Source organism: Telmatherina bonti, assembly GCF_933228915.1.
Source record: "Telmatherina bonti genome assembly, chromosome: 17".
NCBI classification, from domain to species: domain Eukaryota; kingdom Metazoa; phylum Chordata; class Actinopteri; order Atheriniformes; family Telmatherinidae; genus Telmatherina; species Telmatherina bonti.
Window position 1 is genome coordinate 27,974,797 of NC_136615.1, and position 15,032 is coordinate 27,989,828.

The window sequence follows — 15,032 nt, forward strand, 5'->3', positions numbered from 1 at the left end:
TCATGCTTATCAAGTTGAAAAACGACTAGATTTGTTCTGTAAAACGTTTCAAACAAATTATTTTGAATGTAAAATCTGGATTTTCCCCTGTCAAATCTAATAATTGCTCCATTTTGACCGTTTCAGTAAATGTTATGTTTTGCTGTGTTTTGTGTTCATCTGGTTCAAATTTTTTGTTTTTTTTATGAAGATTTTTTTTTTTTAAATCGCCCAGATCAAATAATTACATTCATGACAGTTTCAAGAGCTTCACTAAGACCGTGATGCATTATTTAAAAAAGATATTCTCATAAATATTCAAATCAAGGACATTTGAATTTCCATCATACTTTAAATTATGTAAAAGACACATAATGCTCCTCATCTTCAAGCTTATTCATGACATTTAAATGAAATTTCTGTGACGAGCGTTGGTCAGATTAAGAAATGGCTGCTTCTTTTTCTTACATAATACACATCTAGTCAATCATGTTAGAGCCTTTTGGAGATCGTTTCAGGACCACGGTATTTTATAATCATTGGAGGACATTATTATGTTGTAATAGAGCATAGACATATCGTTCATATGTACAAACATTGTCTGCCTCAGCCTGTTGTAATATATCAACACATCAGCTTTATTGGCATATTGGCAAAGCAGGGCTTTAAACTAATTCAGCGAATAAACTAATTCAAATAAACGTGGTTGTGTTTACACAGGACTGAAAGCAGTACAAGCTCAACATTTCACAGCCAAATTGGATTTCATATCTCAGTATTTGATATATGAGTTTGCTTTTTAGCAATATAAATAGCTGAGCAACCAAAAGATACTTGAGAGGATTTATTAACATTATCTTTACAGTACAGCCAAATAAAACACATAGGCCTATTTGATCCAAAAATAATTGCTACCGGGGGTGTAATAACGGATGTTTGTCAAGGATTTGCTGGGAAATAATTTATAATTATTGCAGGCAATTTATATGAGATGCTCTGTTTTCTTTTCCTGAAAGAGGTCAGATGCACGAACCACATACACTGTCGAACCTCTCCCCCTCATTCATACCAGACTGTGGTGATAATTAGAGCATTTTTATCATTTTAAATGCTTACACCACAGTTTATTGCATTCATAATCTAGTAATACACAACACAACCACACATAAAACTAAACTCATTGCCTTTTGTCCATTTCAGGGAATGATGTAACATCTGTATAACAGTATTTCTCGTTGTCCATGGTAACATAGGAAGAAATTTAGTGATGCAACTTTAACCTTGAAACCTGTAAAGTTTGAGTGACATGTTTTCATAATCAGGGGGTGAAAGGCTAAATGCTGGACACAATCAGGTAGACGGTGGTGTATAAATGATACTCAAGAAGTACTAAAGCGCACAAATGTGCCAAGAAAATATCCCCTGTTCCACTGCAACAAGACAGGACGATGTTTCCACATTCTGACCTTACCTGGATGCGACTGCGAAATAGAAGATTAATCAGATCAGGCAACGTTTTTCCAATATTTTAACAGTGTTGGTGAGTCTGTAAATTGTAGCCTCAACTTCATGATGTTGACAGGGGGGGGTACTCTGTGCGGTACTTGTGCTGCTGTAGCCCGTCTGCTTCAAGGTTCAACATGTTTTTTTCTTCTGTACACCGTGGTGTTAACCAGTGGTTGAGTTACAACCAGTCTCAGCCTTTTCTCCTCCAGCGTCAACAAGGCATTTTGGTCCAGACAGCTGCTGCTCACAGGGTATTTTTTCTTTTTTTTTTTAAACCATTTTCAGTAAACCCAATGGGTGGTTTGTTGAAAATCAACAGTTTCTTGTACCAACAACCGTGCTATGTTCAAAGTCACTTAACTTTAAAGACAAATGTATCATATCTGATACATACAGTTTCTCAGACCTTTTGCATCACATTATGGTAAAAACTTTGCTCAAAATCTCATACAGTACAATCTGATAGTTGTCCTCTGCACTGCCAAAAACTGAAATCTGAGTAAGATTAGATTAGATTAGATTAAATTGAGAACACATATGCTTATTTTCTTAAAGGTAAGATAATTCTTAGTTTTTATGCCAGAAAATTCTTCTTGTTTTAAAAGTATTTTTACTTGTTTTGGGAAGTCTTGACAAGCCAAAATGTTGTTGTTCTGTTGGCAGATGATTTATTTTATTTTAAGCAACATTTACCTAATTTTTGTATTTTTTTCTTGTTTTTTAAGGCTGAGTTTTTCCACTGTTCCGCCTAACAGATCACAGGAAGCAGAAGAGTACACTATCATAATTTTTATTTATTGCATGGTAATAAATGGTAAACATGTCCCCCACAAAATATAATTAAGTTTATTTAGTAACATTTTGTTAAATGGTCAAAAAAAGACTTTATACTTTTAGTAATTTGACTTTTCTCCAAGCGGCAATCTCCGGTGGTTAAAAGTGAAGCCGATGCGGAAGTGCATAAAACTGCAGTTCCCCCTTCATCCACTAGGGGCTGCAAAACAGAGCAAATTCCCATAGACTCCATGTTAAAAAGGCCAACTTCACAGCAGAAATAAACATGTTTACAGTCTGATTCAAAAGTCAATTTTTGGTTTAATAGGTCAGGTTTACCTTCATGACAACTGAAGGGGGAGTGAATTTTTTTCTAACTCGCCCGTTTTAAAGTAATTTAATCTCAAAGTTCAGCAAATTTAGGGGCGTGTCCTTTTGATTGACAGGTACCAATCTCCGGCTTCAAGTTAGAAAAACATAGAACAACCGCGGTTTTAAGCCGGTTAACAACGTGACTTAGCTTTAGCCCGCTTACCTCCGTTAGGTCAGTAGCTCCTGTTATCTCGGGGTTAACGCGGTTATCTCTTAGCTACAGAAAGCTCGGAGTTCGCTCAAAGTCAAACATCCACCATGACGCTCACGGCTCCCCTCTCAGCTCCACCTCTTTACCCATATTTGTATTTTCCGGGCGAGACGACACGCATGCCTCTGCCAAGATGGCGATGGTAGGAACCGCCCACCGAGCTTCAATTCAGCTCTTCAGAAACCTATGGGTGATGTCACAGAGGCTCCATCCATCTTTTTATATACAGTCTGTGCTTTTCTCACCATTCTTTCATGTGTTAAAATGGTTAAATCTATTTTCTTCTTTATTCTGACACTCAGTTTGATCTTCAGCCACCACATGTCTAAACACATTTATTTTTTGCCATGTGATTGCTTGATTGGACATTTGTTTTCAGCAACAGAACAGATGTATCTAATAAAGTGGCCTGCGAGTGTACACGCTCTGAAGCACAAAAAAAAGCCATCTACAACACATCCACTTCAAAGTCTGAGTAGTGCTCTTTTAATCATAAAAATGTTCTTTCTCCGTTTTGCAGCGACAAACTGGCAACCAAGTGGAAAATTAGATTTTTCAAGTGACACATCTCACTTCGTCCCTCTCAAGAATATCCTCAGAACAGAAAGCTACTTTTTCATGCAGTTAATAGAAATTTGCTTCTAGTTATTCTCTGTTTTATGAGGACAACGTGGGATGCCTAAGTTACACAAGGCTTCACGGGGCTAATTTATGACTTTACACTCATATTAAGCAAAGTGAGTCAGACGGAAAGCACATCCGCAGTGCCTCTAACACAGATGTTTTCACTTATTCTCCACCTTGGCCTCTTTACAGGACGCCGTCTGTGGGCTGATCGGAATCTTTACACTCATGCTCATCATTTTCCTACACTCAGCTTTCTGGTCTCACAAAACTCAGAGCTCAACTCATTAAACTTTGTTCTGAGTTGAGGCTTAAATCACGCAGAAAACTCAGAACACCTTTGTGGAGGTGCAGGTCCGTGAAAACCTGCATTGCCAGATCCAAACCGGGGCCATGAGGAAATATAGACCCAAGTTATAAAATCTATTAAATGATAATAGATCTACGATTTGCAAAAGATCGAAGTTGATTTTTTGTGGTATTTAAAATTCAAACCAGAGTTTGTAAAATGTCTAGATATGACGACATGCCAGCGAACATGACTTAACTACAACTCCCATATGTATACTGCCACATGAATCTCTGAGTGCTCCTGCCACTGTTTCTCATTCATTTATTCAGAAGATGTGTAGTCGGGGTCTGTGAGTTCAAACCAGAGTTACACGGAGAATTCCTGTGTGGTTTCCTCCTACAATGTCAGAGACAAGTAGCTCAGTTTAAGGCAAATACAGTAAAGCTATGAGTTTGAGTGTTAATGCTGTGATGTAGCATCAAACCTAAAGTACTGCCTTGTCTGCGTTGGATCAAGACTAATAGAAATGTTTGCATGTTAACTGGATGCTATTTTATTATATGAGAGACCTGCAACATATCTGATTTATGCATTTGTGTGTGCAAACTGATCTTTTTTTTTTTTTTATTTAGATCTGATTAGTTTATGCCATTAAACGTCTCATGCAAAAAGAAGGAGTGTCACAATAAGGTATTGATGATCATGAAAGTGAATGTCCATTGTGCCGTGGATAGATGTTTGACCGCAGCTGATAAAATTGAAGAGTCAGTCACTTCTATTTCAGTTTTTTTCAGATTTTTTTTTTTTTAATGAATGCTGTTCACCCCAAGAATACTGAAAATCCTCAATCTGCATGTGATCAGATATGTCCTCACATACAAGAGATAATAACTTCTAAACACAAAAAGTAAAGAAATTTTACTTAATTATTCATTTTTTTTATATAAAAGCTGGGGTAGGTAATGTTGGGGAGCTAGCAAGATGTGAAAGTGGCGCCCTGTTGGCTCCTCCCTCTCTGGTTTTGCTCCTTGCAGCTTTTTCCACCAAAGATTTTCTCTTTCTTGGATGTTTAGCAGGAGGAGACAGATAAACTGCGCCAGGTTGTGAAAATCTTTCCTGCATTTTCTCAGCCATGTTTCCCTCCAAGTTTCTTCTTCTCTACTTTGTATTTTCATCCTAACACGCTGTTTATATGCAGGGTGTGGCTATCAGGTATACGCTGCTGGAGGGGGAGGAGGGGAGCCGGGAAAAGAAGCTTACAAAATATAAGAAACGAACAACTCCATTTCGGTCCAAACGTTTGGATTGGTCAGAGTTTTTACAGATTTACAGTAAACTGAGGGGTCTAATGATATTTCTTATTGTTTATGATTACAAAATGTACAGACTACTTATCAGGAAGATGAACCACTTCACCCAGAGTAAAAATGTCTCTGTGCAAAATTACCAACTCTTAAACATTCAGCTACACATCTTAAGTCTTACTGGTCATGTACACATACTTGATGAGCGTATCATACAGTTATCAATACTTTCCACATTAAAACCAGCAGACTGCTAAAAACATTCAAAGAAATATTAATTGAAAAGTAAAAAAAGACAGGAGACTGTATGCGTGTGTGATCAGTGTGCTTAATGTTATTTTTAGTGTGATCAAGATGGGAACATGGTGGTTAAAACACACTGTTTCCCCTTTTTTGTTGGTGCATTTTACTTTGAAAAACCTTCTATTCAGTTGCGTAATGCAACTTATTTTGAAGTTTGAAGAAGCATCACAATTAAATGTGTGTATGAGACTTTCGTTTTAAGATCCATCTGCTGCCAGGTGTGTGTCAGTCCGATGCATGACTGACACCTAACTGATGTTTGGATATGCTGGAATGAGATTCAGGAGCCAGTGGTGATCCCAGAGCTGCAGAACCGGAGACCTAACCCCATCCTCTAGGATGGCAACGCTCTTCTCCACACAGTCAGGATCATCACAGGATGAAATGATCAGCTGTGAGTCCAGACCTCAATCCGACTGAATACTTGCAGGATTAACTGAGATGTATTGCTAATATGTATTGGTAGTGTGCAATTGTCCAATTCGCCATGGAGGATGATACTGTAGAGTATTTTAGCAGATTTCTGGGGTAATACATGTTCAGCTGTTGTTCATTTCACAGCTGAATAAACTTCACACGTTATACCATGTTGTAAAAGTCAATAATCAGGCCTTCGAATCATGTGCAACAATGGCTTTATTAAAGGGGAGAAATGATTGATCAAACAGATTCTGTTCATTTGTGTGCCACATCTGTTCATATGGCATCTTTCATAGAAAGAAGAGCTCAAAACACTTTCAAATAAAGCACTGAGTGGTTTCCATTTAAAAAAAAAAAAAAAAAAAAAAAGCATTAAATATTTCATGTTATTATTATGTTAAGTTTAAAGGAAAAGTCATTTTCAGTAAAAAAAAACCAAAAAAAACCACAAAAAAAAAACCACTGTCATTGTGCGTTAAATGTGAAAATGAGAGCTGGCTTGGATGAGGTCTCCAGGTAGAAAGACACATCGCTTTGAGGCGTAACCGATAAATGTTGCATCTTCCGTTTTCCTCCGGCTGTTACAGGAAACCCATTAGTAAACTAGAATATCACAGTCTTGTTGGAGTGAAAACTGCAGACAGAAGTAGAGTGATAGAGCAGGGATCCTCAATCCTGGGTCCTCAAGTGCCGGTGTCCTGCAGGTTTTCCAAGTGTTCTTGCTGGAACACACCTGACTCAGACTCAGACAAGCTCTGCTCATGTCTGTTGAATACAGAGATACTGCGGAGACACTTGGAAAGCCTTTCGGATACCAGCCCTTGAAGAGCAGAACCGTGGATCCCTGTTTTAGAGCTTTGCATGCAAATCAACAAAATGGGCCTCAAAATAAATTCTGTAAGAAACAGGAAGCCGGCTCCTAAAACTGGACTAATCCTTTCTCTTTCCTTGGCTCTGGTTTGCAGCCGAGCTGCAAGTTTATAAGAAATGCATGACTCTATCTTTCAGCATCTTTTTGATTGATAAATTCTCATATTTGGTATATTTCTAAAAAGGTGAAAAAGAAAAAGGTCATAAGCAGAGGAACCCAGTAAAACCCATGTAGACTGGTGCAGATTAAACTTGCATGACAAGCCTGTGTGGGCTTGTCATGCGAGTGGACCGAAAAGCATGAAAATTCTGTGTGATGCAGCCTGTCAGACCTGAACATCCGCAGCACTGAACACTCACGAGAAACACAGTTCTGTTGCATCGCTGCTAATTAAAATGATGACTGCTCATAAAAATGCAGGTAAACTTGCCTCTGAAACATTTCATGTGAAAATACAAACCATGAAGCCTAAAACAGGAGGGAAATTCTCACAGATCACACTCATTTCAATTTCCAGCAGTCCACACATGTACATTCCCCATATTTGTCATCTCCTCTTGCATATTTTTCTATATCTCTGAGGAGGACACATGACAGCTCCTCTGAAATCAAAGAACTCTTTAATGCTTCTGGAAAAGATGGATTCACCTTAATTTCCTTAAAAAAACCAGGCCTGGAAGGTTGACCACCACATGCTGACTGTACTGCCCATTTCGCTCCTGCCAGAATAGTGGATTTCCTTTTCGATGATTAGTGCGGCAACATAAAGGAGTAATGGCAGCAGGTTCTTTTTCCACAGCTGAATAAAAGAAATCCCTCAGTACTTATTGGCAGAGGAGGCTGGGAGTGTTGGAGGAATGGCATGGCAGCACTGCCACCTAGTGTGAAAATATTTCATCATTCCTTCCTGAATTTGTCTGATATAGCAGCTCTGCTGAGCCAGATATAAACGTGGTATGGATTAAACGCATCTTTCCTTTATAGATAATCAGTATGCATAAATTCTCTCTGATTTATTCCGTGTGGACATGCAAGAGGTTGGAGACCGTTTCATCATGCACCGCTAGTAAGTGGGGTCAGGCAAAGGTTCAACACAGATGGAAAAAGCAAAAACATTCACCAACATGCAGTTTAGCATTTCCAGGTCATCTAACCTGCACATCTACTGTCAGACTGTAGACACGCTGAAAGCTCTCAGATGGTCGGCCCAAGGCAAAGTCTGGACTTTCTTTTAGAAAGAAGATAAAAATCGCTTCATTCACTTTTCCTCTGAACTTTAAAGAATGAGCTTTCCATCTGAAAAATCTGTTTGTGCCACTTTTGATGTGTTTACCGGGAATAGCTTTAAACTGTTTAGTTGTTCAAGCACACTTGTTTCAGAAAGAGAGATGCAGTAACAGTGTCCTGCAACAGCCTCAAACCCATGCCACACTTTAACTGTCCCGCTGGCATTACCAGTGTCTTTCAGCTGCATGTCAGGGTGGGAGTATTTTATCACATCCAGAGGGGAATGGCAAAAGTTTGAACTCACCTGAACAGGGTTAGAGCTTAAAACCAGGAGCTATGGCAACAACAAGAAACTGGAAAGAACTGGCTGCATAAAGAAAAATCAGAAGCACTATGTGACACGATGAACAGAGAACACAGGAGAGGAACTTCAGTGTTCCTACAAGGGCCGCAGTCCAGCAGGTTTTCCATGTATTCCTGCTTCAACACACATTAAATAAAATGGATCCTACAGCCTATTAGGTTCTGCACAATGACTCATTCATTTGAGTCAGCTGTGTTGGAGCAGGGATGCAGACTTGCAGACTTTGTGGGACCCAACTGAGGCACTCTCATTCAACATGGCAGCCACCACTCGTGATGGGATTAGAAGTAAAACAATCACATAACCCCTCTGGATTCAGAGATGTTGGTCTTAACTGGGATCTTTGCAGCCAGTTTAAGAATTGGTGAAGCACTAACATCAGACCCTTTTGGGTTTTGTAATATCTATATCCACCTTTTTTCATTCATTCATTCATTTTCTGAACTGCTTATTCCAATTCAGGGTCGCGGGGAAGCTGGAGCCTATCCCAGCTGGCTTTGGGTGACAGGCAGGGTACACCCTGGACAGCTCGCCAGTCCATTGCAGGGCCACACAGAGAGACAAACAACCACTCACGCTCACTCCTAGGGGCAATTTAGAGTGACCAATTAACCTATCATGCATGTGTTTGGATGGTGGGAGGAAGCCGGAGTACCTGGAGAGAACCCACGCATACACGGGGAGAACATGCAAACTCCACACAGAAAGGCCACTGACCAAACCAGCCAAGGATTGAACCAGTGGCCTTCTTGCTGTGAGGCCACAGTGCTAACCACCTTTTTTCATATGCTTGGAAAATTCATGAAACAAAGCTGAAAACATGTGAAAGTATTGATGTCTGCTTGTTCTTCAAAGTGGGATTTATCAGTGAAATTAAAACATGATAAGTTCAGGTTTCATTTGAAATATATGCAAGGACATTCATAGAGCTGCTAAAAGTGCAGCTTTAGCCTCTTTACTGAGGTTTTCAGTTGGATTGTTCCTGTTTAATGTCTTTATTTCTAACATTGGGAAGACTTCCTGTGACTCGACCAGCCATTACAATGTCAAACTAAATGTGGACAAACCATTAGCAGTTAAATGGATTATAAACAGCATGATTAGAAAAAAACCAGTAGAGGTTTGTCAGGATATAGTACAATAGTCAGAGAACTGACCTACCAGACACAGTGTTCCCTGCTCATCCATGTCTCCAAGCCTGAATTCCAGTTTTCTCGCAAAGCATTTAGCTTCTCTATTCTGCTCTATTCTCTATTCTTTGTTTGCCACTCAGAGGGTCAGAGTCAGGTGTGGAGCAATCATCTTGTTAAGATCAGGTGAAAAGTGACTGGGAAGTTCTCACGATGCCTCAAAATAAAATATGATGATATCAAGTATTGTTGCAGGATCATTTAAGACTTGAAGAATCAGACAGGTGCTGATGTTCATACCGATGAGCCACATAGACCTCAGCTTGTTGTGAAAAAGCTGCAGCATGACAGAACGACAATGAAAGCCTGGTTGGGGGTCTGAATTTAGTTTAGAAGACCATTTGGGACGATGCTATTAGAGCATTTAAAAAACTCATCAAATCATACACATAGCTAAAACCCAGAAATTGACATAAAATGGGATCAACACCAGACCTGTACTGCTCATTTTTCCCAATGGGAACATTGTCTCTTTTGCTCGTGTATGGGAGTGTCCTGGGATTTCAGATTTATAGAAATGATAATAAACACTACACTAGTGTGCCCTCTGTACGCTCTTGGTGGACGTGTAGGAGTTTGCCAAACCAGTTGCTAAATGGACTAGGAGAAGACTTTCAATCAGGGCTGGGGCAGAACCAGTTTTCTGCCCTGGAGTTTTATAGCCAAGACCAGTTAGGTTTGATGTGAAGCAAGTAGGATAAATCTGTTGGAGACATCTATTCACTGCTTATTATCCTGTGGTTTCTATTACTAACGAGAGTGCAACTGCAGCTTTTCATTAGAAAAATCAAGACATTAAAAGCCTCATTTCCTGTAGTTATGCACCAGATTAAAACACAAATTTGTTTCCATGCTTTGATAAAACCCTTAATGGGAGTTTGGTCGCTGCAGCAGCTTCTAAAGCTAAACTGAAAATAAATAAAAAACCGACCAAATCAAGGCCTGTTAATTTGAGGTCATGTGATCTTAGGGAGATATTGTAACAAGGAATGCATGCAGCTTGTTACTGTAACATATGATTATTTCATTAGCATTTTCATCACTGCACATTTGAGCTAAACAGGGTGGCATAGCCTTAAGCTTATAGGGAACTAATTCAATTTAAGCAGCATCACAAAAACTTAAACTAGCAGCAGCTAGAAATAGATCACCTCTCAAAAATTTCAGTGATAAAGCTACAGACAGCCAACAACCTCACAGCTACGTCAGCACCAGAGTAACATCTCTGTCTTTGCCCCAGCAGCACCTGTCCTCCTCCGCACCTCTTCAGGTCACCTCATTTAACCTCACCACCTCTACTTCTGTGTTATGCTAAATTTTCGATGTTTAAGTTTCTAGTCTTCACACACACCAGTTTGTGAATCGTTGCTGTTTGAGGAGCTGAAATATCCAATCATCACTGGGTGTGACTGAGCAGTCAGTAAACCACATGCTGCTGTAATTATATACCTTGTTTAAGATATGCCCATGACAGGCGGAAGCAGCAGTTCCTACCTATCCTGAAAGTTTAGTTCTAGAAATGTTGACATTTTTAGGGGTCTGGGTTGTTCCTGTGAGGTGTTTTTTCAGGTTCCACTAGAGGGTGCCAGAGGATCCTTTCCTGGAGGATGATTTCCCACAGGTGTGCTGTCCTGCACACCTGTAGAGGACATGTCATCGTCCCTCTGCACTATATCTGGAGCTAGCTGCCAGTCTTTCATTGCTTGAGCGTTGAGCCTTGTGGTAAAACCCAAGCCCTTTTGTGTTTTCTCAGAGTACACTTGTATCCTTGTGCAACATTAAGAGTTTATGTGTTTTCCAGAAACATACGTCCTGGATTCTCCTGAGCTACCTGTGTTTTTTACGGTGGTCATCATCTCCAGAAATCACTTCTACCATAAGAACCAACCTGGTATCTTCTACTACTGGCAGCCCTTTGGATCTGAGAACAAACACTATGCAGCCTGTCCGCCCTTAAAATGGGGAACCCTCACTGGTTCAAATCATCGGCACCATTCCACACACCATTTCACCCAGATTCTCTACAGCTCCCAAACAAATAGGAAATACATCAATTTACAACAATTCTCTTCCGTCATTCCTCCACTCATATATCTGTCACAGTGAAACCAGCCTTTAGATTTCCTGGAAACCACACCCCTCATTCCTCAATAAAACCTTTTCTTACTCTCCAGGATTGCTTGAATTGCATGTGGGTCAAACATCATGACAGATATGGTATGTTAATCTGCACATCACTTCTAATTAGGTTTTTTTCAGATAACCACTTAGGGCTGGGATATACTTGCTAATTGTGCATACACATCAATGTTCAGCTACATCTGTGTATTTGTTGCAAATGAAACCAGCATGCTGCTGTCAAAACGTTCAGTTTTGGAGGTCACCACTAGCACACAGCACGACTCTAAACTAATGAAAAGGTTAATTTGCCGGTAATCTATGATTGCAATAACCCCTGGCTGCAGCCATGAGAAATAGATGGGGCTGGATATTGGGCGGAGTTGGATGTCAAATGGGCGTGGTTGGACAGGCAATGGGTGTTAGGGGTTAGGGTTAGCAATGGCCACCAATCAAAATGTTGAGGGGGGGCAGGGTTGGACATCCAGCCCCGTCCAATAACCAGCTCCACCTCATTCTCCAGTCTGCATCCAAGACCCTCTCTATGTGGCATTTTGGTAAACAGCTGTTTACCAATCTGTCACTAACTAGGCATGAGTGTTTGTCACTGTGCAGTGAGGAGGAAGAATTATAAAAAAAATGCTGGTAGTTGCAAACGAGGTCCAAGGAGGGCTCTTCAAACTATCCAGCATTGTGTTTACCCCCAATCATGCTCATGTTCAGTTGAGTGCCATTAGCAGTTAAGTCAATATTGCACCTCACCCAACTGACATGTTACCTTATGTGTAGCCTTGCATCGGCCTACATGCCAAAGGTACACTGAGAATGCAAGGGCGCTATAAGTACATGCATACGTTGCATAGCAAGTATATTCCAGGCATTGGATCAAAGCATGGGTCCATTCTTACTTATTCATTTAGGCTAGTTATTATATATCTATTTTCCCGGCACACCAGCCAGCTCATTTCAAACCTCCTGATTTTCCACTCTGGCATTACTTTCTACCATATCCTTCAGTGAGTATTGTATCCCCATGTATGCAATGTTAGCTCCCTGTACAACCAGTGTCAAGGCTTATTTCGCATTACCAAGGCTGCCCTTTGGCACTGATTCTGTTTATAACTTCTATGGATAGAATTCCTTGGCATAGCTGAGATGTTAAGGGGATCCAATTAGGAGGCTTCAGGATTGGGTCTCTGCTTTTTGCAGATGATGTAGTTCTTTCAGCTTCATTAGGTTTGGATGTTCTGTTCTCACTGGAGTAATTTGCAGGCAGGAAAGAAGCATCTGGGATGAAAATAAGCAACCTCCAAATCCAAGACCATGGTCCTCAGCCAGTATACTGTGAAATGCCATCTTTGGGTCGTTGACGATGTCCTTCCCCAGGTGGAGGACTTCGTGTATCTCAGGGTAACTGTGAAAAATGGAGCAGGAGGTCAACACGCATATGGTGGGGTGTCTGTAGTGATTCAGACTCTGCACTGGTCTGTCATGGTGAAGGGGGAGCTGAGTCAAAAAGAGAAGGTCACAAATTACCATTTGATTTGCAGTCCTACCTTCATCTATCATCACAATGTGTTTGTAGTGACTGAAAGAACAAGAATAAGTCAGTGAAATGAGTTTCCTCCTTCATGTAGAGGTTTTCCAGGCATGTCCCAGAGAAGACCCAGACACATGGCTGGCCTAGGATTCTCCTCCATGAGCAAGCTTAAAGAAATGCCCACAGCAAGCAAGGTCCCTCTGCTTAGGTTACTGCTCCCACGACCAAAACCCAGAAACCCTAGCTGGAGAACAGATAGATGGATGGCACCAATGCTAACAAGGGTTACTACTTAAAACCAGATATACACCTTTTAAAATAATGACTCAGCTTTCTTATACAGGTAAAAAAAAAAATATGTCAAATCTGAGTGGCAGGACTGACTACAGAGAAGAACATTCTGTTTTTACGCTGGAAACCTCTTACTAACACCCAATGGCTTTGACACTTCTTAAACATTGCATTCATGGAACAGTCAACAGCAAAGAAAAACAGTGGTCAACCAAACATGAGTGCAAAATGGAAGAATATTGTATCTCACCTAACAGAACTTTTGTTGAAAAAGCATACTGTTGCTGAGTGGTCAGTTGCTAGGGGAAGGATAATAGGGATTATTGGGGTTAAAGTGTTAAATATATATATTCAAAATGTAATTGGTGATGCAGCTGAATGCTCAAATAAAAAGTTAAAAAGAAGCAAAGGAAGGAAAGGAGTGCATGTGCAGCCACCGCTCTTCCTCTCCCTGCTTGTTCCAAGCAAACCAAATATGGCTGCAGTTGTGTTTAGTCGACAAACCGTGCAGGGCGCAGCTGCAACTGTCTGTTTGACCCTGACTTTGAATATTGCTTTTCTAAACAGGTGTTGATACTTTCTTTTAAGCTAAACAAAAGGTGATGCCTGACTCCTGTGTAAGGAAAGCAAGGCATGCTACTGTTATCTGAACTGACAAATGCATTTTCTTGTTTATTATTCCTTTTAAAAGCCTGTAAAATTTGCATAATTCAAACAAAAACCAACAGCTTTTGTTTCCATTTTTCTGTTTTTATTATTTGAAGTCCTTGTCATTTTTTGTTGCTTTTTTTTTTTTTTTTTTTTTTTTTTACATCATCCATTGGATTTGATACTGTTTCCATTACAAGCAAGCATCCCAGAAACCCCACAGCCACCAAAGACAAACACCATCACAGTTTCACTTTCACAAAGAGAAGGGAAGGGCTTACAGAGGGGTGACTAAGGGGCTCAGGGGAGGGAAAAAATAGGTGTTCAACAGCATCAGTAACCTCAAAATGGAAGGACGTCCCTCTCAGTCTGCAGCGCATTGTGTACATACATATCACTCATATATCATTAGCATAGTATGGCATAGAAAAAGCATCCAAGCTGACAGAGCATCAAAGGAGCATAAGTATGTGTGTGTGTGTGGGTAGACTGGGGAGGCATGGGACACAGTGTGGATGCCGGCACTGCCTGATGGCTTTTGTTTGTCTTCTTTTGGAGTATCAGTCAAATTTTTTTCCGCTTTTCAAGGTGCTGGATTACACAGAGATGTTGCCGCACTGTAACAGAATCATGAGGAAAAATGTCTCTCTCTCTGTGTGTGTGTGTGTGTGTGTGTGTGTGTGTGTGTGTGTGTGTGTGTGTGTGTGTGTGTGTGTGTGTCAGCAAGAAACTGTGCGAATAGCACCAGGTCGGGATGAGTTGCTAATGGCAACCTCCAATTTGAGAAAGCGTCGCCATGACAAACAAAGAAGCAGAACAGAGTGAGAGTGGAGGGGTCTGTTGCCAAGGTAACAAGCAGAAACAACTAAAGTTCCAGGGAAGGAAGGAAGAAGGGAGGGAGGAAGTTGGAGCGAGAAGAGAAAGAGTGAAAGAAACTCTTTTGTGTCTACCGTCCTACCAAACTAAAAAATACTGCAGTCATTGTCTCATAAAAATGA